Source organism: Orcinus orca, chromosome 9, assembly GCF_937001465.1.
Source record: "Orcinus orca chromosome 9, mOrcOrc1.1, whole genome shotgun sequence".
Classification (NCBI taxonomy): Eukaryota; Metazoa; Chordata; class Mammalia; order Artiodactyla; family Delphinidae; genus Orcinus; species Orcinus orca.
The window spans coordinates 58,754,513-58,775,220 of NC_064567.1; the positions used below are offsets into that span (position 1 = coordinate 58,754,513).

The 20,708-nt window shown below is 40.2% G+C and overlaps 1 protein-coding gene across 4 annotated transcripts in view; it reads left to right on the forward strand.

The window, feature by feature from the left end:
• Positions 1-20,708, forward strand: part of DYNC1I1 (dynein cytoplasmic 1 intermediate chain 1) — a 497,106-nt gene that overhangs the window by 134,329 nt on the left and 342,069 nt on the right. For 2 of the 4 annotated variants that reach the window (XM_049715136.1, XM_004265568.3), the window contains exon 1: positions 20,215-20,430. The exons of the other annotated variants lie outside the window; for them this stretch is intronic. The gene's annotated coding sequence lies outside the window, so the exon portion shown is untranslated. Of the gene's footprint in view, positions 1-20,214; positions 20,431-20,708 lie in introns of those variants that run through there. 4 annotated transcript variants of the gene reach the window in all.

Sequence of the window (20,708 nt, forward strand, 5' to 3'; positions counted from 1 at the left end):
GGAGCTCTGTCCTCCCTATTGCGAAGTCTCCCTCTCACTGTTGCAGTAGTCTTTTTGCTGTACACGGGCCTCTCACTGTTGTGGCCTCTCCCGTTGCGGAGCACAGGCTCCGGACACGCAGGCTCAGTGGCCATGGCTCATGGGCCCAGCTGCTCCGCAGCATGTGGGATCTTCCCGGACTGGGGCACGAACCCGTGTCTCCTGCATCGGCAGGCGGACTCTCAACCACTGCGCCACCAGGGAAGCCCCAAATTTGCTTTTTATTTGACAGAAGTGTAAAGTAGGAGAGATACATTGATCTGCATAAGTAAGAAGGGAGAGAAGGAGGCAAAGACTGGGAGTTGCTGTGTCAGGGGAAATCTTGTAGCAAGGACACAGGAGTTCCAGAGGCCAAGTGCTACAAGGGAGAAAGGCCCTGGATGGGATCCTTATCACTGCCCAGGTGATCTGGTTTGTGGCTCTGCAGTATAACCTCAAAACTCTTGTTGTATTTAGTGTGACTGGATTCATTTGGAAGGTAGTGAAGGGGCTGATTTGCAGCAAGCTGGGTGTTTGGCTGAAGGAATCAGTCCAGTGGACAGTGGCTATTAACAATACCAGTAGATACTAGTTACTGAACACTTAGAATGTGCCAGGAGCTGAACAATGAACTTTACATGCCTATTTCAAATCCATACAACTCTTAAAAATAGGCCTCATTCTCCGTATTTTACACCTGAAGGAACCACGTCTCTGAGGCTGTTAAATGGCTTTGCTGAAAGACACAGCTAGTGAGTGGGAAGTGACTTTCCTAGATTCCCTATATAAAAATGCTTTTGTTTGCAGTATTTCCATTGGTACTTATGCAAACTTCTTTGTCTAGCAATTCCGATGAGAAATCCATGATCAGCCGCCTTAAGCCATGCCCCAGGTGTAATGTTCTGCTCAGCAAAGATAAATAATTCGACAAATTCTCAGTCTGTCCTGCAGGTGTCACCCTTGCCACCAGATAGGTCTTTTGAGCTCTCAGAATTCATCTCTCAGTAGTGCAACTGATCAAAAATTCTTGAAGAAAAAAGACTGATCATGCCCTTTATGCAGTCTAGATTTCAGGATCACGACTCTCACACATAGGTTAGAGTTCCCCAGCTCCAATGAATTAGTTGAGTTCTCTCTTTTATATTTTCATTCTTAAGGCATTGCCTGTATTTTTGACTAGATAATACATTTACATGGTTCTTAAATTGAAAAGTATAAAAATGTACACTGAAAAATCTCTCTTCTACCACTGTCACCCATCTGCCAAGGTTTTATGACCCAAACAGAAAAACGACTACTATTAGCTTCTTGTGTATCTTCCCCAAGCAATTTTACACATATGCAAGCAAATGTAAGTATATATTACTTTGCCATATTGTTTTACACAGTATTATACAAGCTTTTCTGTAACTTCTCCAGATTAATATATCTTATAAATCTTGTTAATTTTTTAAAAACTACATGATATTCCATTTTATGGCTCTATTATAATTTATTTAATAAATTCTCTATATTTTAGGTTGCGTTGATCTTTTGCCATCTAATAATAGCAATATTGTTGTTATTATTGTTATTGTCATTATAGCAGACACTCTAGGTCTGGCACTGTTCTCAACACTTTACTTATATTAACCCATTTAAGCCAAACCACAGCCCTATAAATTATGTTTTTATCATCATTTTATAAATGAAGAAACAGAAGCAAGGAGAGGTCAGATGATTGACCCATGATTTCCCAGCCAGTCAATGATGGACCTAGGGTAGTAAATAGAAGAAAAAGGAGGTTCATAATACTTGGGGGTTGGAGCCCATTGAGTCTACAAATGAGGGTAAGGCTGGAAAGGAGAAGCAATGAAGTATCTCCCACCACCACACAGGAGAGGACAATCTACCTTCCAAAGATGATGTTCCTGTAGGCTGGGGATTTCCAGGTCTCAGGACCTAGCCCATTGTATGGACATAGATGTGCACATTTGTGTCAAAGAAGAGGCGCAAGTAAGAACCTTTCTTTTGGGATTCAAAGCAGAAGAACAAGAAACAAAATGCATCAGAGGGCCCAGGGAAGTCTGCCTGACCTCACAGTGCTTCAAAAAGGGTATGGACGCTGCTGTACAATGCACGCCAGGCACCAGCAGCCAGCCTCAGTAAGGACACCACCTTCACAACATCCCTGTCTTCTACTCCATGCTAGGGCCCAAACGGTGTCGCTCTTTGCCTCAGGTTTCTCTTCATCCATGTCCCACTATCTACCTTAATTACTCTGGGATCTATTTTGACGACTGTCATAGTCCGTTCAGGCTACTAAAACAAAAATACCATAGACCGGTGGTTTAAACAGTAAAGATTTATTTCTCACAGTTCTAGAGGCTAAAAAGTCAAAAACACGGTGCCGACAAATTCAGTGTCTGGTGAGAGCTGGCTTCCTTTTTCACAGACAGCCTTCTTCTTGCCATGTCCTCTCGTGGTGGAAGGAGTGACAGAGCTTCCTGAGGTCTCTTTTGAAGGGCACTACTTCCACTCTTGAAGACTCCACCCTCATAACCTAATCACTTGCCAAAGGCCCCACCTCCTCATACCATCATGTTGAGGGTTAAGATTTCAACATATGAATTTTGGAGTGACACAGACATTCAGTCCATAACAATGACCCTTCAAGCACCTTGAACCTTTGACTTCTTGACCCCACCAACCTGCTTTATGCCACCTAAGAGGGACTGCTGCTAGCATATATAGTGCTTTTGGGTATATTAGAATCACAGCTGGATATATTATAAACTTGGCACCCAGAAAAAGAAAGCTGTTCCTCTTTCTCCCCTTTGGTCTTCATTTTTATGGAGTGAGTATGAGAACAACTTTGATACTGGCCACTTCTTACATGTGCAGCCTGGCAGCACCTTGCCTCGGGCCTGCCCCTCATACTTAACCATTTCCTGTTCAAGGGCTTTTTATTGATGCTGTGCTGCAGGAAGGTGGTGGGAAACTGCTGGACCTTCATGCATGTATAACTCATAAGTGACCTTCACTATTATGAGATGGGAGTCAGTGGATAAGTGTTTCTTTCTTTCCCTAGGCAGATTGTCCTGAGTTGCGTTTTAGGCAGCAAACTATATTCATTTTCTATTGCTGTTGAAACAAATTGCCACAAACTGAATGACTTAAAACAACACAAATTTTTTTTCTTGAGAGTTCTGTAGGTCACAAGTCTAGTTTGGCTTGGTGGGTTTCTCTTTCCTGGGCTCCACAAGACCAAAATCAAGGTATCAGCTAGTTTAGACTCCTTTCTGTATGTTCTGGAGAGAATCTGAATGTAAATTCATCCAAGTTGCTGGAAGAATCCAGTTCCTGGTGGTTGCAGGACTGAGGTTCCCATTTCCTTGCTGTCTGTCAGCTGAAGGATTCTCTTACCTCCTGTGGCCTCTCTCCAGTCTTTGCATAGGGGCCCCTACATCTCAGAAACAGTAACAGCACGTTGAACCCTTCTCACACTTGGAATCTCCCTGATTTGACCTTTCACCACCTCTTTAACCTCTTCCTGTCCATCTCCAGCCAGGGAAAGTTCTCTGCTCCTAAGGGCATGTGTGATTAGATTGGGCCCACCTGGATAATCCAAAATACTCTCCCTATTTTAAAGCAACTGATTGGTCTTAATTACATCTGCAAAGTCCTTTCACAGTGGTACCTAGATTAGTGTTTGGCTGAATAATCAGAGGGTGGGTGTTTAGAGGAACATCTTTAGAATTCTGACTGCCATGTAACCAGTCACACATTGTGGTGGCCAACTTGATAATCCATCTTTGTGTTAGCTCTCTATCTTTACCTGCTTTGCTCTCGCTATCTCTCACCTTTGCTTCCTGGATCTCACTCCCCAGTAAGTATTGGCATTTAAGCTTTGTCTCAGACGCTGTATATTGGGGAACCAGTATGCCACCATGTGGCATGGTGATAACCTCTGGCAGCCAGTGGCATTTTAATTGCTAAGGTTCTCATCTGTGATTTAATGGAGTTAGTTACAGGTGGAAAGTAAGATTTGGGGGATGATACTTTGGTTTTAGCACTTGAATGGTAGTGGAATAATGATAATCATATGAATTGTGGAGAGGGCTTTTTTTTTGTCATGTCTTTAAATTGAGTTTTTAATTTTGAGATCAGTGTAGATTCATATGAAGTTGTAAGAAACACAGAGAAATCCAATGTACACTTTATCCCTCAATAGTAATATCTTATAAAAGAGCCAAAATATTGACATTGTCACAGTCAAATCTCAGAACATTTCCATTGCCACAAGGATACCTCATGTTGCTCTCTTACAGCCATACCCACTTTCCTCTCTCACCCACAGACTCCTTATCTCCTGGCAGCCACTAATCTGTTCTCCATTTCTACAATTTTGTCATTTCAAGAATGTTATATCAATGGAATCATACAGTCTATAAAATTTGGAATTGTTTTTTCACTTAGCATAATTATCTAGTGATTTATCCAAGTCATTGTGTGTCAATGGTTTGTTTCTTTTTTAAAAAATTTAATTAATTTATTTTTGGCTGCGTGGGGCCTTCGTTGCTGCATGCGGGCTTTCTCTAGTTGCTGTGAGTAGGCGCTACTCTTCGTTGCGGTGCATGGGCTTCTCATTGCGGTGGCTTTTCTTGTTGCAGAGCATGGGCTCTAGGCACGCGGGCTTCAGTAGTTGTGTCACGCAGGCTCAGTAGTTGTGGCTCGCAGACTCTAGAGCGTGGGCTCAGTAGTTGTGGTGCACAGGCTTAGTTGCTCCACGGCATGTGGGATCTTCCCGGACCAGGGATCAAACCTGTGTCCCCTGCATTGGCAGGTGGATTCTTTAACCACTGTACCACCAGGGAAGTCCCTGGTTTGTTTCTTTTCATTGCTAAGTAGTAGTTCAATGCATGGGTATACCATAGTTTGTTTACCATTCACCCATTGAAGGATATCTGAGTTGTTTCCAGTTTTTGTTTTGATTTTTAATTTAGTATCATTGTGGCTAGAGGATAAATTCTCTAGTAATTTAACATTTAAATTGAATCAGATTAAAATAAATTTAACATTTAGTATTTTAGGTGATCCCACGGGATTGAGCAACCAGTCACACATAGGGGAGAGCCAACTCAATGATGCATCTCTTTTTCTGGTTCTTCCTGCTTTATTACTATTGTCTCTCATTCTTGCCCCCTGGGGCGTACTCTCCAATAAGGTATTGGCACATAAGCCTTTTTCTCAGGCTCTGCTTTCTAGTAAAGCCAGGCTGAGACACATGTCATTCAGTGTTAGCCTATTTTGGTTGTTAGCATAATCTCAGAACCTGTTCTGTGTACTAGTGCTTATAGTCAAATAGAAGGTACGTAGAGGCGGGGAATCTGTAAAGGACCTTCAGACATTAGTTTAGATGTTTTTGTCCTTGGTAATTCCTTGGGGCCCAAAGAATACAGGAAATTATTATAAGTTAGTTATAAGTTAAACCTGCACTCTAAGAGAAAATGTACAGTATAGGAATTTAAAACAGGGCAACACAATAGGAAATTCGTTTTAGAAAAATCATCCTGAGATAAATGATTTAAGATATCGTATCTTTAAATTCTTAATTAAAGATAGAAAAATCATGTCTTGAAATCTCTAGAGTTAATCATCACGGTTTGCATGAACTCTGGAGAAATTAGGATTTGGTAGATATCGTGAACTGAACAAAAGCTTAACCAATAAACTGTACTTTATTTAACAGACTGGCTGGCTGGGATCTTTGGTTTTATATAAGTTTACTGTCAGATACTCATGAATTCAGAGAATAATGAGAAGAGAGAAATCATGTCTGGTAGAATTTTCCAGTCTTGAGAGTGACTCAGGTATTTCCAAGGCCCAGCAACCTTTCATCAGCAGAAGGGGATAGAAACTATGTGAAACTTCTGATGTCCTCAGAAGGACTTTGGAGGAGCAGGGTTGGAACTGATCTTGATAAAGTTGCTGCTGCAACTTTGTGCCATATGAGGAACCCACTGTTTCTCAACTGCGGATAAGCCCAGAGCCAGGGAAGATTTCTGAGTTCAGAATATTGAGAGCCTCTGGATCCTTCATCAAGAGAGGTGGGAAGAGGTCTGAGAGCAGCCATTCTGAGCATTTGTGTTACATATTGAATTTTCTCAACCCTAACAATATTTCACATCAATGCCAATTTAGAAGTCTTGAAGTGGTCTTATAACAGCAGTACCTTCAAATAGAAAAAACCAAAGAATTAGCTAGGTTGATCCAGCCTGACAGTTATATCTGCTACCTCCTCATAAATTAAAATTCTTAGATGTGAAGAAGTATACGGCAGTCAACTTTTAAGATTTATATGAATTGCGATACCTTTTATAGTATAGATGTATATCAAACCGCTGTGAATGTCCTTATGAGTGCCAAATTGGGCATGAATAGACAGCAATGGATAGCAGCTCAAGAAACTGAACTTTTTGGTCTTACGATTGGTCAAAGTTGAAAAACAGAAATGTAGGTGCTCCATTGCACTGCTGGGCTCAAATCTCTGATACTCTCTCTATTGCCATTTGGGATGGGAAAGACTTGCATCCTGAAGATTGTAGTATCTATCAGCAGCCGTGAATTCAGTAACCTAAAACTTTGACAGTCATCCCAAATGAGAGAGGAAGTCTGGCCAAGAGCCCAGCAAAAAGATTCAAGGTGACAGAAAGTAGTGGAGTCTTCAAGTGGGGAAACGGTAAATCTTCTCTAAAGGCCAGAAGCCTACTCTGGGAATGGCAGAAATTAACACTAATGAGGGTTTTTAGAAGGTATTGAATGCCTTGTGAATGGGCTGTGGAAAGCACTGGTACTTTCTCAGTAGTATCACCTCAGGGTACTTAGGAAATGCATGGCGATTGTACCTCTGAACTCTGGCTAAACTGAAGAAAAAGGGAATATATACATTACAATTCTGTTATGTAGCTCACAGATTTGACAGGAAAGTTAAAGACCTTGGCTCAGATCATGAGCAGGCTTCCAGCAACACTGGAAAGCAGACAACATATCCAAGGTTGTACCCCAGGGTCAAGCTTAGCCTTCATCATTCCAAAGAGTCTCAAAGACCAAAAAACTACAGTAACTCTTCATCCAGGAAAAAAAAAAAGACAAACTCATAAATATATTTCCTAGTTCATGAAAACAATGCTACTAAGAAGCTATTTCTCTAGTTTCCTTTTCAATTTCTTAAAGTTGCACCAGCTTTCCTTTAAACTCTGTTTATGACAAGGGAACAAAATAATAACTTCACTCTCGTATATAACTAAATTAAGAGAAAACCCCAAGAGGTTGCTACAGGACTATATAACACTGAAAATCAAATACCTGGTCATCCAGGAAAAGTGCCAAGATTTCAGGTGGGCATACCTGACTGCTAGGAGAGAGCCCTAACAGTAAACTAATTAGAATCCATGTTAACAAGTAAAAGTTGAAGTGCAGTCTCTTATGTAGACGCTTCTTACCCCTGCGGGAGTTGATAGACAGGGAAAATACCTGGCTTCAGGACACTGACACCAACATCCATAACAGAATTGATACACTCTCGGTGAGGCCAAAGAGGAGCCCCTCTCACCTCTGTGAGGAGAAGTTAGAAGAGGAATGGTATCAAGGAGCAAGGTGAGAGTGATGTGGGGACCATGAACGCTCAACCTTGGGTAAGGATGGTATAACTATCACCCCAGCGAAGAGAGGAGGCCAGGCCTCTTCCATGGATCTAAATTTCAAGTTGCTGCAATTTAGACTTGTTGGACCTAATCAGTGTGATGCAGAAAAGCACAAAGAAAAAGGCGGGGCACTGTTGGAGATGGGTTGGTGGTTCAGATTCTGAAGCAGAGGACAAAGGACAGCTCCCTGTAAGGGGCAGAAAGAAATCTAGCGAGACCTAATCTGACCTAGGATAAGCTGGGTATGCCTCTGGAGGTCACTCTGCACCCTCTTCCTTCACCTATTTCTAAACCTTGAGTCAGACCTAACGCAGAGGAAGAGAAGGAAACTTTTTTTAAAAGCAAAACCATGAACAAGAGTTAAGCTAAAATAAAATAAATTTAATTAAAAAAAAAAGAGTTATGCTAAGATGAGGTCAATGTGGCGGTATAAACTGATTGATTTTTCACATGTACTCCATTTGCAGTACTTCACTCAGCCTCACCTCATCCAGAGTGGATCTGGATGAGCCCGAATGATCGACAGTCTGCTTTGCTAAAGGAACCAGATTCTGGGAAAAGGGGTCAAAAAGGTAAAAATTACAAATCACTGACTGAAGGAGGATAGAAAGAGAGATGTTTTCACCAAGGATTATTAAGGCTCGGGCGTATGGGATAGCCCTGTCAGCCTAGAAAAAAGATCATAAATATACTAAGTAGCTGTGAGGACAAATAGAAGAGAGTAAAGGAGCCACTTCCAAATTCCTGTACTCCTCTGGATTCCTATGGTGTTGGAAGATACAGCGTTAATGTGAAATACAGAATATTTCTTTTCAGTCTATGTGTGTGTTTGACAACCAAGCAGCACAGCTGTTTAATAACTGACTGTGTCGCTTCTACTTCCACTATTAAGGAAGTTGTATTGGAATAATTGCCAGATATCCAACAGAAGATACAAAACATGCTTTTACCCTTCAGAGTATATGAGATTGTCTGTTTATACAGCTCCTGTCATCCTACATCTTACACTTGGTATTATTATTTTTTCCAAAACAGTTATTTGATTCTATTTTTGAATATTTAAAAATATGGTTCATAATATCTAGAAATTTACCAAACTCTAGCTTTAGAAGCTAAGGGGATGTGACATAGCTGATTGTCCCCCAAACTCTAATCTCTCTTTTCTATACAATAGAGTTGTGGCTGGCCTCCCGTGGGCCCTACTAGAGACTACTTTTTCTAGCTGCTCTTTTAGCTAGGTGAGGTCATGTGACTGAATTCTTGCCAGTGAAGTGTGTATAGATGTGACCTGTGCCGTTTCAACATCTGAGCCTAAGACAGTGGACTTGCACGTCACTTTCTCACTTCCTGCAAGCTATAGGTCCCTCACCTGTGACTCAGCTTCCACTCTGCTGATGAAGACCTGCTCTGACAAAGCAACAGGGTACAAGGAACTCAAGTCTCTGAGTAAGCACCTTGACCAGAGCTACCTAGAGCCCCCCAGCCTGGAGTGCTCACTCTACAGATATAATGTGAGATTAATATACCTCCATTGTCTTTAAACCACAGTATTTTGGAACCATTTGGTTCTACTGCCTCAGCCTTTGACCAAGCTTATAACACAGTCACCAAGTAGAGTGACTTGGCAGGTGGGAATTTTACTTTCCTCTGATTTTTTATTTGTAAATTAGTAACCTAAATGATTGACTATATATTTTTTTCAGTTTAACAAAGACATTGAAATTTTTTTATAGTCAGAAACTGAGTAGAGGTGCTTAGCACCTCTATGAATCTTGAGAACAGCTCTTATCAGATCATAGAACCATCAAATTATATAACCTGGGCAGGATTAAATTAGAAGCTTGGGATTAACAGATACACATTACTATATATAAAATAGAGAAACAACAAGGTCCTACTGTATAGTACAGGGGACTGTATTCAATATCTTGTAATAACCTATGGTGGAAAAGAATCTGGAAAAGAATATATATATATATATATATATATATATATATATATATATATAAAACTGAATCACTTTGCTATGTACCAGAAACTAACACAACATTGTAAATCAACTATACTTCATATTTTTAAAAATTATATAAACTGGCTCTGAAAGTGATAAAAGAAATATACTGCCTTCAGTGAGGAAGTGACCTAACCAAGATCTCAAAAATTTGCTCAATAATATGTATCAGAGTGTCATTATCTTTCTACCTGCCCCTACCAAGGGCATGTACCTGTGGGGGAGGTGCACACAAACACACACACTCTCACGTGGAAAGGAAAGTCCCCCATAGTTAGGAATTTAAAGAGAATGATCAAAACTTTCCATAAAAAGGTCAAAGCTCATCACACAAATGAAAAAATAAAAACTGAAAAAATAAACGTAGAGTGAAGTTAAAAGTAGCCCTCTGCTAAGAGGCCGTTTTTAATGGTTAATTTCCACTGCCTCTAGAGAGTCTGAGCACGTTCTCCATTGTCTTTGCAATGGTTAATCATTCATAACCAGTCTCATGCAATTTGCAGATAGGATTGGTATGTTTTTCTTCCTTAACACTCAGTGCTACAAAAGAGTCCATAAACATTGTTTGCAAAGCTGACCATGTTTAGGATTCAGAGTACGTCCCATGATTTTGATCACCACCATTGGTAAGAATAACAAACTTCAGCATCGGTGCCTCATTAAAACCTTCAAAGGGCCAGTGTGCAGCAAGGGGTGGAGTTAGACAGGCGAGGGAGGGTGACTGCAGGCGGCATATAGATGTGGTAGTGGGAGGTCAGAGACCCAGCTAAGCACCGCCCCTAACAGGCTGCCTCAGGGAGAGGAGCAGGTGGCAGGGAGGAAATGGCTGGGAATGAGTGCAGGGGAGGCCTCTGAGGATGCGAGTGTATTATCATATTCTGCTCATTTTACCCGACCCCTCATATTTATTGTCTTGGATTTAATGTGATTTGTACCACCAACTCCCCAAGTTTTGATTTCTATAGAGACGATTATCAGGACGTGCATGCATGTGTGTGTGTTACTCTAGGGTCGTTTTGAGGAACTCTCCTTCTGACATGGGATATTATTCTTTTTTTCCCCTTCCTTTTGGTATCTCTTGAAGTAATTATGTTTTCCCATCGCCTTTTTGTGCAGCTTTCTTCCTTTAACACTAACAGCTCAACAGCTGCTACTGTTTTGTCTTATTCACCATCACCCAACATCAGAAATAGAGAATTAAAGCCAAGCAAGACAAGACAAAAACCAAATATCCGTGTAGACATGAAACTCTATAAGAACACAATTCTAAGAACAGAATTCGAAATCATAAATAGTTCAGAAGGTTTAATAATAAAGCTCACTATGTATGCGACGTTTTTCTAATGCTTCATACATGCTAACTCATTTAATTCTCAGGACTGCCCAGTGAAGTAGGTACTGTTAATATCCTTATTTGACAAACGAAGAAACTGAGGCACAGAGAACGTAAGTAACTTGTCCAAGGTCAAGTGAATATTTATATGATTAGGCACCCTGGCCCAAATTCTAATTTTAAGGAGTCTGCGTGCAAAATCCAGTCATAGCAGTCCTGATAAAACCCCGAAGTAAGATACATGGAGGCTATATTGCAAGTGAAGCACTTGGGTTCTTATATCAAACATCCTGATTTAGGGTCCTGGCTTTACTCTTTACGTGCTGTGAGAGCTTGAACAAGTTACTTAACCTCACTGAGTCTGGGAATGATGATGATGAAATCTAACACATGGGAAAGAGCCTAGCGCATAGTAGGTGCTTGGAAAATATTTGTTGAATGTCAGTTGCCGTAATAGAACAGCACATAGTGACAAGAGGAGCAAAATTGTGATTTATTAAAGCCAAGCCTGACTGCCTTTTTGCTCTTTCAAAACTGCCTCATTTCTCCAACACTTGAGGTTTATGAATGTATCATATCCCTAAAGCATAAAATATACTGCTATTGCTTTGATGATTATGTTTCAACCAATGAAAGTGGTCTCCCTTTCTCCCTTCTGCCACAAGTAGCATGCTCATTTACAGGATAGCCAAAGCTTTAAAGAATAGGTGGCAATTTATGAAGAGTGGTTAAAATACTGATTTCCCCAATTTTTTTCCTGCCTTAAATAATGTTCATCCATAAATGATGCCTGATAGAATATTTGTAGAAAAAAAAATCTATATCTGATTTGGAGAAAATGGCTCAAAATGTTGGTTCTGATTCTGACCTTAGGCATTGTGGTATGAGACGTCTATGTAGGATTTCACACAGGAAAAAAAAAAAATAAGGAAACCTAAAGAACTGTGAAATTCAAAGGGCCACTGAGGCTATGTATCTAGTAAATTCTTGAACAGGACACTTTTATTTTCGTGAATGTGTCAACTCCAAGTTATTTCTTCACAGATGGGTAAAATTCTGGAATTCCATTGGAAAATGTTTAATGATGAATCTTGATGTTTGAAAATAAAAGCAAACCTAAGCTTCCCAAAGGAGATGGGAACATTTAAAAACTGTTAGTAAGCCAATTAACATCTATCCAATGAACAAAAGTGTTTGAAATAATAAGTGACTGTGTACTTTATCTTACACAAGAGCTAATCTCAAAGTTTACTGACTCCCTGTCTCTATTTTTTTTCTTTTGTTTTCTTTATTTATGATTCTTTGGAACTTCTGTCAAATTTCCAACTTTTCTGGGAAATCTTATGTCTCTCTTTTTTTACACTCCACTATAGAAATGAAACATGAAATATATTACTTGTTGGCTTTGTTGAAAATTACTTGGATGCCTATTTGTTGACCTGAAATGTTTCAAAAGAGTTTTCTCAAAATACACATAGTTATCTATATTTGTAGTTCTTTGACTGTAAAGAAAAATAGAAAGATTTTCAGACTCTTATTAACAATGGCTAATCATCCCATTTAGCATGCTCTTGTATGACCTTACTCCTATTTGACAAGTTAGAATGTTATGAAACTATTTGAACAGTTCAGCAATTTATCTCCATCAACCTGAGCCTTTGGTGAGGGGGAAAGTTTGACTTAAAAATGATGATATAATATTAAGAATGTCAAAGTAATGAAAGACATACTATAGCTTTAGGCAGCTTATGATATTTTATCTTCTATCACTTTTAGTCAATATGGTAAGAAAACCTTAACAAGAAAAGATATTTTAAAAAGAGACCGTTAAATATAATTTCACTAACAAAAGATTAGAAGTTGAAGTCTAATTTTCAAAATACTATGAAAAAATGTATTCATTACTGTTGTTAAATAGTTTCATGCAAAGTAAGAAAAGCAAAGCAAAAAGATGACCCCAAGGCTCAATGACAACTGGACATACAGCTAACTTTTTAAAATATTTATGAATCATCCTTTATCAACCTCAGACTGTTATTCAATATTTGAATACACATACATGTGTATTTGCAACAATAACGAGTTTGCTTCAAACTATCAATTTGAAAATCTTTCAAAATATGGTAGATACAACCAAGAGGCAAAGAAATGCTCCACGTGAACCTTAAGATCTTGTTCTTATAGGAGAATATTAAAACATTAAAGGCTTTCTAATGTGTTAATTGGTTTTCATGCTAAAAACTTATTAAGTGGAAGATGATCTCTTTCACTACCTTCCCATATTTTACAGTTAGGCCATATTTTTAGAAATAGTCTGGCCAATAATGTGAATTGTATTATCCTTTTGTTTCCAAACTGGTCCTCAAACACAGAGCACAAGGAGAGACTGAAGACAGAGGCCACTCCAGATTGGCAGGTGGCAGTTTTAATAAGCAAGGGAACTTACATATGGCATTTGTCCTGGCGGCCACAAGATGAGTAGATCTCCACATCTACCAGGCAGAATCTTAAAAGCTGATATAGAGCCCTCAACTGGATTCAGTCACATATTCAGTCCAGATGGCCTCAACAATACATTGCTCTCTCAAGGCTGTGTCCTTGAAATGGCTCCCACCGTGGGAACAGTGAGCAGACTATGCATTCCAAGGACAAGGGACTGGGTGAGGAACCTACCATTGCCTGATTCCCTCCCTTCAGCTCTTGTGTCAACAGGCAGTCATGTCCTCTCAATGACCTCCTCCAACATACCCTCTACAAAGAATTTAATCTGAATACTTAGCAAATGTAGGAGAGCAAGGACCTGGAGGTCACAAGGGCACCCACTGGCCACATGGCTCTATCCTGTCATCCCTACCATGTGGGACACCTCCCTGGAGGATAGACAAGGCAGTGTACATTTTCAGTTCCAAAGAAGACTGTAGCATATCATTGTAAGATCCCTTGGGAAGGATTCCTTCATGGCTCATTGCATCTCAATGGAACCAGAGCGTCACAATAACCACCTAAGTGGTATGTGCCAGAAGTGGTGTGCAGGAAGAGCAGTGTGTGATAGTAGGTATTTATCCAGGAAGTGAGAGGGCACAATCATCTCTATCCATCCTCGCTCCATCCTTATCCTGACTCCTTTTTTAGCACTTCATGTATCCACAGCTTATTGTTTCTAATGTCTAAATTGTATATCATACCCACTGCCAGATGATAAGATTTCAAGTACCTTTAGGGAATTTCAAAAGGAAGAAGGTTATAATATAAACCTCTATTCTTTTAAGTGACTGAATGCTGTTACTGGCCTATCCCTGGTATCTAACAGGCTTGTTGGAACACATAATGCATATTCATTATAGAGTATTTAGAAAGTAAGGATAAATTCCAAAGAAAAGAAGTCCATAATCTTATCATCTAAAATAGCCACTGTTAACATTTTTTTGTGTAACCATTCAGTCTTTTTTCTATGCACATCCACATAATAATAACAATGTCTAACATTAATTTAGTGTTTACTTGGTGCTGATCACTATACCAAGTTCTTTATAAGCATCCTCTCATTCAGTTCTTATTAAAATCTTAAGAGATGGTCCCTATTATGCCCGTTTTACAGGTAAAGACGTTGAGGCTTAAAGGGTTTAAGCAATTTGCACAGAATCACACAGCTAGTGAATCATAGGCACTAGTCTTAACCCAGGTATGCCTGACTCCAGAGCCTATGTTCTTGACTTCAATGTACTCTGATTTATACATGCCTTTAATACTAGAAAATTGTATTTTATAAGGTGTGTTTTATAATCCCTCTTAAAGTATAACTCTATAATGAAGTAAGCATATGAAGGAAGAGGAGTGAGAAACGTAATATACAAAATTTGTATTCTAAAATACATAAAATATTTAGATTTCACTTCTCAAATGGTCCTGATATTCAGAGTTAGCACATGAGAAATAACAAATAATGAAGCACCGGTAAAAAATGCTCAGACTTTCTGGTTAAAGGCACATAGTATCAATGTATATTGATACATTGTAATTATTATACATATGTAATTATTTATTTTAAAAAACACAGATGACTTTTTTAAAGTGTTGGGAGAGCTATTAGGATCAATCTTTCCAAGGAGCAATTACAAGAACTATGAAAATATGTTTCTAGGAAATAATCTAGAGATGTAATTTACCAAAATTGTGGTTTAATTTCTTTTGGCAAGGTAGGTTATTTGATTCCTAGAAATAGAAATTTGAAATAACATGTAACGAGGTAGAACACAATGAAGAATGTAGATACTGATTTCACAGCTGGAAAAAATAAAGATTTATGTTTAGACACTGATGGAATGTGAATTTAAAATGACATAAATAATTTATGTTTTATAATCATTGGATTTTCCTCCATACATATAAGTGCTTAAAACAATTTTTTTAAGATCCAAAGATTTCTATTTTTTCTGTATAGATATTTTCATGGTTGTATTTAACGACTGATTGTTAAAAACGTATGCATTTTGGCTTAGCATCGTCCTCAAAAGAAAAGCTGATGGAAGGAAATGTAAGGAGGAAGGGGAGGGGCAAAGACACATGGTGGCAAAAGTGAAGGAGGTGGAAGTATGGGTGATTATAATACAATTATATTACAAATATAGGTAATTATAGTAGAATTGGTGTTGTACTTGGAAGTTATTCAAAAAGCATTTAGAGAAATCTAAAGCTATACAGCAGACACCTCTGAATTCATTCTTCCAAAACTGAAGGCAAATTTTGTGTGTGTATTTATTTATTGCAGGGTTTTTGCACCTACTATATAAAAACATAAGCAACGTCCCTTGATGAAAAGTGTCCAGAAGACAAAAAGCAGGAGTTGCTTTAGACACTGGAATCACTGACTTCCCCATAAGTCACTCTTTAATTTCTAATAAATCTTCAAACATTAATAATGCACCTGTTTCGGGACATCTATTATTGTTCTGATTTGGCACGAACAGACCAACTTCAGTCATATAATAGAAAAATACATAAAATATATCCTACCTGGTATATATCCCATACAAAACTGTGTATGACATTGGGCAGTGCTTTAGTTTCCTCACAGGTTTTTATTTTGAACATGATGTAGAGCACATATCATCCTAACTAGAGAACATTTTCAAGCATTTTTTCTTCTTTGGGACCCCTTCATTTTTAATAGCTGATTCGGATGGCTCACATTTCTTTTCTGTGTTTTTAGAGCCTTTGGAGCACTGAGGTGGATTTTCAGTTTATCTCCTGCAACCAAGATATAATTAACTGAGGAATAACTTCCAGAGGAGATTCTCTGGAAGATGTGAGGGCATCTGGTGTACAAAAGTTCTCTTGGAACCTGTGTGAAGTGGGGCCCTAGGAGAGTAAGTCAGACAAAGGAGCCAGCTGAGGGACCCTGCCTGTATTCAGCACTAATGAATGACAGGTGCACAAAGGCAAAGGCATCTGTCTTGAAGGCTAGTAGTGACTCTAAGGTCTGACCTCAAGTCTGGTTATGACAAGATTGGACACTGAATTTAGAGGGTACAAAGCTCTACTTTTTGTACTTTTCATGCAGGCTAGATTAATTATGGCAAACTATAGCTAAGATTTATTGAGCATTTATAATTACATGCTAGGGACTGTGTCAAGTGCTTCACATGGATTAACTCATTGCCGCTTTTTTCCTTCTAGGAGACGTGGGTCTTCGAGGAGTCTAGTAACGTGTACAAATATATAAAAGCAGTAAGTGGTAGACAAGTTCACACCCAGACAGTCTAATTCCAGAACTGGGGAGCTTAGCCACACCACTGTCTCTCTGGAGGCACTAAAGCAACCTCCTAATGGCTATAGCAAGTTAGGAATTTGCCCATTATGTTCTTTGGTAGCCATTTAATCTGTTCTTGAAGACCTTCTTTCAAACTTTGAAGCAATAGCTAGATTAAGAAGTGAAACAGGTTAGTTGCAATGACCAGTTTATAATTTGTCGGGGGTATGTGGGAACTCTCTGTACTTTCTGCACAATTTTTCTGTAAACCTAGAATGCTCTAAAAAATTAAGATCTATCAATAAACATAAGGTCTATACCTCTTTTTGTGCCTGTTTTCTAACCTCATTCTCAAGTGCATATCACCATATGTCAAAATTTGCATCTAACTAAACACAAACACCCAGAACCTCTTCAACAAGACCTTCCAGATAACAAAAATTCCCAAGTGGAATGCATTTTCTCCTTCTCGATCTCTCATGGCAAATGTTTTTAATCGTTCTGCTTTTCTTAGTCTGCTTGGTGTTAAAGCCAGTGGTGTCTTTTCTTTAGATTTTGAGTCTCTGGAATATAGAGACCATTTATTTCTTACTCATTTCCAGTCCCACACCTAATATCTGTACTATGGCTGAGTACATAATAAAAATAATTACAACTGCTTTTTACTGAGGGTTTAATTTGTGCCAGGCATGTATTTCAAGCTCTTCGTGATGAATACGATTGACAAATTTAGACCTTCTTAATCCTGGCCTGGATTTTTACAATGAACTTCCAATTGGTCTCTTCAGCCTTTGCTTGTTCCAGTCCCCTATACTTAGATACCCTCAGATGACTCTCCTCAAGCGTCATTTCCTGCTCAAATATCTGTACTTGTGGTACTCCATTGTCTGCTCTTCAGCATCTCTTAAGGCCCAAATCTGCTCCCCTATGAGTCTGTTATGCTCCAAAAAGCTGGCTCTCTCAACATTCACTAAGTATACATAGTGCTTTCTCTTCTTTGGAGCTTTGTTTATGCCTGAAAATGTTCTCCCTTCTTCATTTCTACTGTTAAAAACCTTACCTACCCATCTCAAATATTATCCATATTCATAATTCTAATTTCCTCCTACAATCTCCCCCACTCATACCAGATGGGCTCTTATTTGAGTACTCTTAACACATTGTACGGCTTTGACTATTTCCTTATGGTTTGTCTTTAATTATATGTTGTCTTTATCTCTTTTTCCACCTTCAACTGGATTTTAACCTTACTTGTGAAAAGGGATTATATTCTCCTCACTTTTGGACCATCTGAAACTCCTAACATAACACAATGCTTTGCAGGTAGTGGACATTCATCAACCCTCATACTGGAGAGACAGTAATACCAAGTGGGAATGTATAAGCTGTGAAGTCAGGTGGACATGGATTCTGATCTCAGGTGAATCACTCAGTAGCTGTGGAGTTCAGGCAAGGTAGTTAACTTCTTTGAGACTCAGATTCCTTTTCTGTGGGCGCAGCACTGTATCTGTTACGTAGTGTTACTGAAAAATTTTAAAGGAAAATATCTGTAGAGTTTGACATATGTTAAGTATCTAATACACGGCAGTGGCGAGTATTTGTTTCATAGAATTTTTCTTCTGGAATAGTTTGAATTCCTTCTAACTAAAGACATTTTAACTCTCTTTTTTTAGCCGTACTTATGCTCGCAGTAATTTGTCAGCAAGGCAAAATTGGAACAAGGAAGGCCATTTTATAGATAGGTATGATATTGTATTCCCAATCAGATCTATATTTGTTTTGAAAATACTGTAGTACTTGTCAATTAAATAAATTCATGAATATTATTGAGCACCCGTTTATGCATCAAACACTGTTGTAGATATTGGGGATACCGCAGTGAATGAGATATAGTCCTTGCTCTCTACTTTCATTCTAATGTGTACAGTGACCCCACAGATATCTAAGAAACATGATGAAAAGCTTACCTAAAAATGGTGCCAAACCTGCATCAATTAGAATCCCCCCATCCATTTCTGGGCCTTAAAACTCGGCTGTTATGGCAGCTTTGGGGGAGTCCAAGAATGGTTACCCAGATTTTTATTAAAATTTTTTTTCTTTTTCATATGTGTTTTTTAAAAAAATTGAAGTATAGTTGGTATACAATCGTTCTGAACCAAACTTGGGTCTGCTTGCCCGCGCAGAGTAAAGCCAACCTACTGACAGCCGGTTGTGGTGAAGGAAAGAAAGGTCAGCGTTTATTATAAGGCACAATACGAGGAGTCTGGGAAAGCTAATGTTCAAAAAGCCTGAAATCCCCAATGGGTTTCAGCAAAGTATTTTTAAAGGCAAGGTGAGGGAGGGGAGCCCCAGGGTACCTGATCAGCTCGTGCACAATTCTCTGATTGGTTAATGGTGAGGTAACAGGGCGGTGTCACAGGGGTTAACCTTAGGTTTTGAGGTTGTCCTTAGGCGCCAATAGGCCTGGGGGCTGCGTGCTCTTGGTCATTGAGTAGTTAACTAGTTAATGTCTTCCACCTGGGGGTTTTAGTATCTTAAAACAACTCAGGAAATGTGCATCAGATACTGTTACCTAGGCACTTCACAGAGGAGCTAAAACAGAGGATATGGGGGAGGGGTCTGTCCCTGGGAAGGCCCCATTCGGTTCTGCTTGGTTACACAATATTATGTTACAGGTGTGCAATATAGTGATTCACAATTTTTAAAGGTATACTCCATTTACAGTTATAAAATATTGGCTATATTCCGTGTTGTACAATATATCCTTGCAGCTTATTTTATACATGATAGTTTGTACCTCTTAATCCCCTACCCCTATAACGCCCCTCCCCCTTCCCTCTCCCCACTGACCACTAATTTCTTCTCTATATCTGTGCGTCTGCTCCTTTGTTATATTCACTAGTTCCTTGTATTTTTTAGATTCCATATACAAGTGATATCACACAGTCTTTGTGTTTCTCTGTCAGACTTATTTCACTTAGCATATGGAGGATATTTTGCTATCCAGATTTTAAAAAGCTAGGACTTTAAGAAGCAATGTTGTGGAGACAAGCTGAATATATATTTTTTCCTCTGGGAAAAATTAAGGCTAAATCTATAAGTCTTTGTGCGTAACAGATGGATCTGAGCTTTCTCTATTTCTGTTTAAATAACCTAAAGTAGTTGTCAGGGAGTGAAAGTTGTTCCATGTTGGCATGTCGGCAGGAGCTCTCACAACACTGAAGCTCTTCCGTTTGCAGCCACTTAGGCGAGTCCTACCGGTGGCACAGGGGTAGACGGATAGACCTCCCCAGGTCCGCTGCTGCCATCAGCCTCTGGGCCGGAGCTACCCGCTCGTCGCGATCCCGGGTGCGTAGGGCCCTCCCGCGGGAGGAGCGCGGGGCGTGGAGGGCGTGGGCCGGGGGCGGGGCGAGCCGCAGACTGGGTGCTCGCAGGGAGCTGTCAGTGTCAGGCTCCGGAGAGGGAGGAAGTGCTGTAGGTCCCGGAGGAGCGTGAGCCGAGCGGCCGGCGCAGCGTGAGACAGCACATCCTGCGCGCGCCGGGACCGCCGCCCTCGGGAAGCGCACGAGCGCCGCCGCCGCCGGGGAGCCGTGGCCGCGCTCTCGAGCCCAGTTCCGCCGCCGACCGCGTCCAGGTAAACGGGAGGGGGGGGTCGCGCTCCCTGGGCCAGCGCCTCCGCGCCCCTCCTCAACCCTCCCGCCCCCGGGTTGTCGGCTTCTGGAGCCGCTGGGCAGTAGTGCGGCCGCGGCAGCCGCAGCCGGACCTTGGCCTCGGCCCCCTCCCCGGGCTCCTGCATGCTCCGCGGCGCCCGAAAGCGGCCAAACCCCGCCCCCCCCCACCTCCCCCGGCAGCGGCAGCCCCTTGCTGCGGCTCTCCCGGCTGAGCCAGGAGGTGAGGGCAGATGAGAAAGAG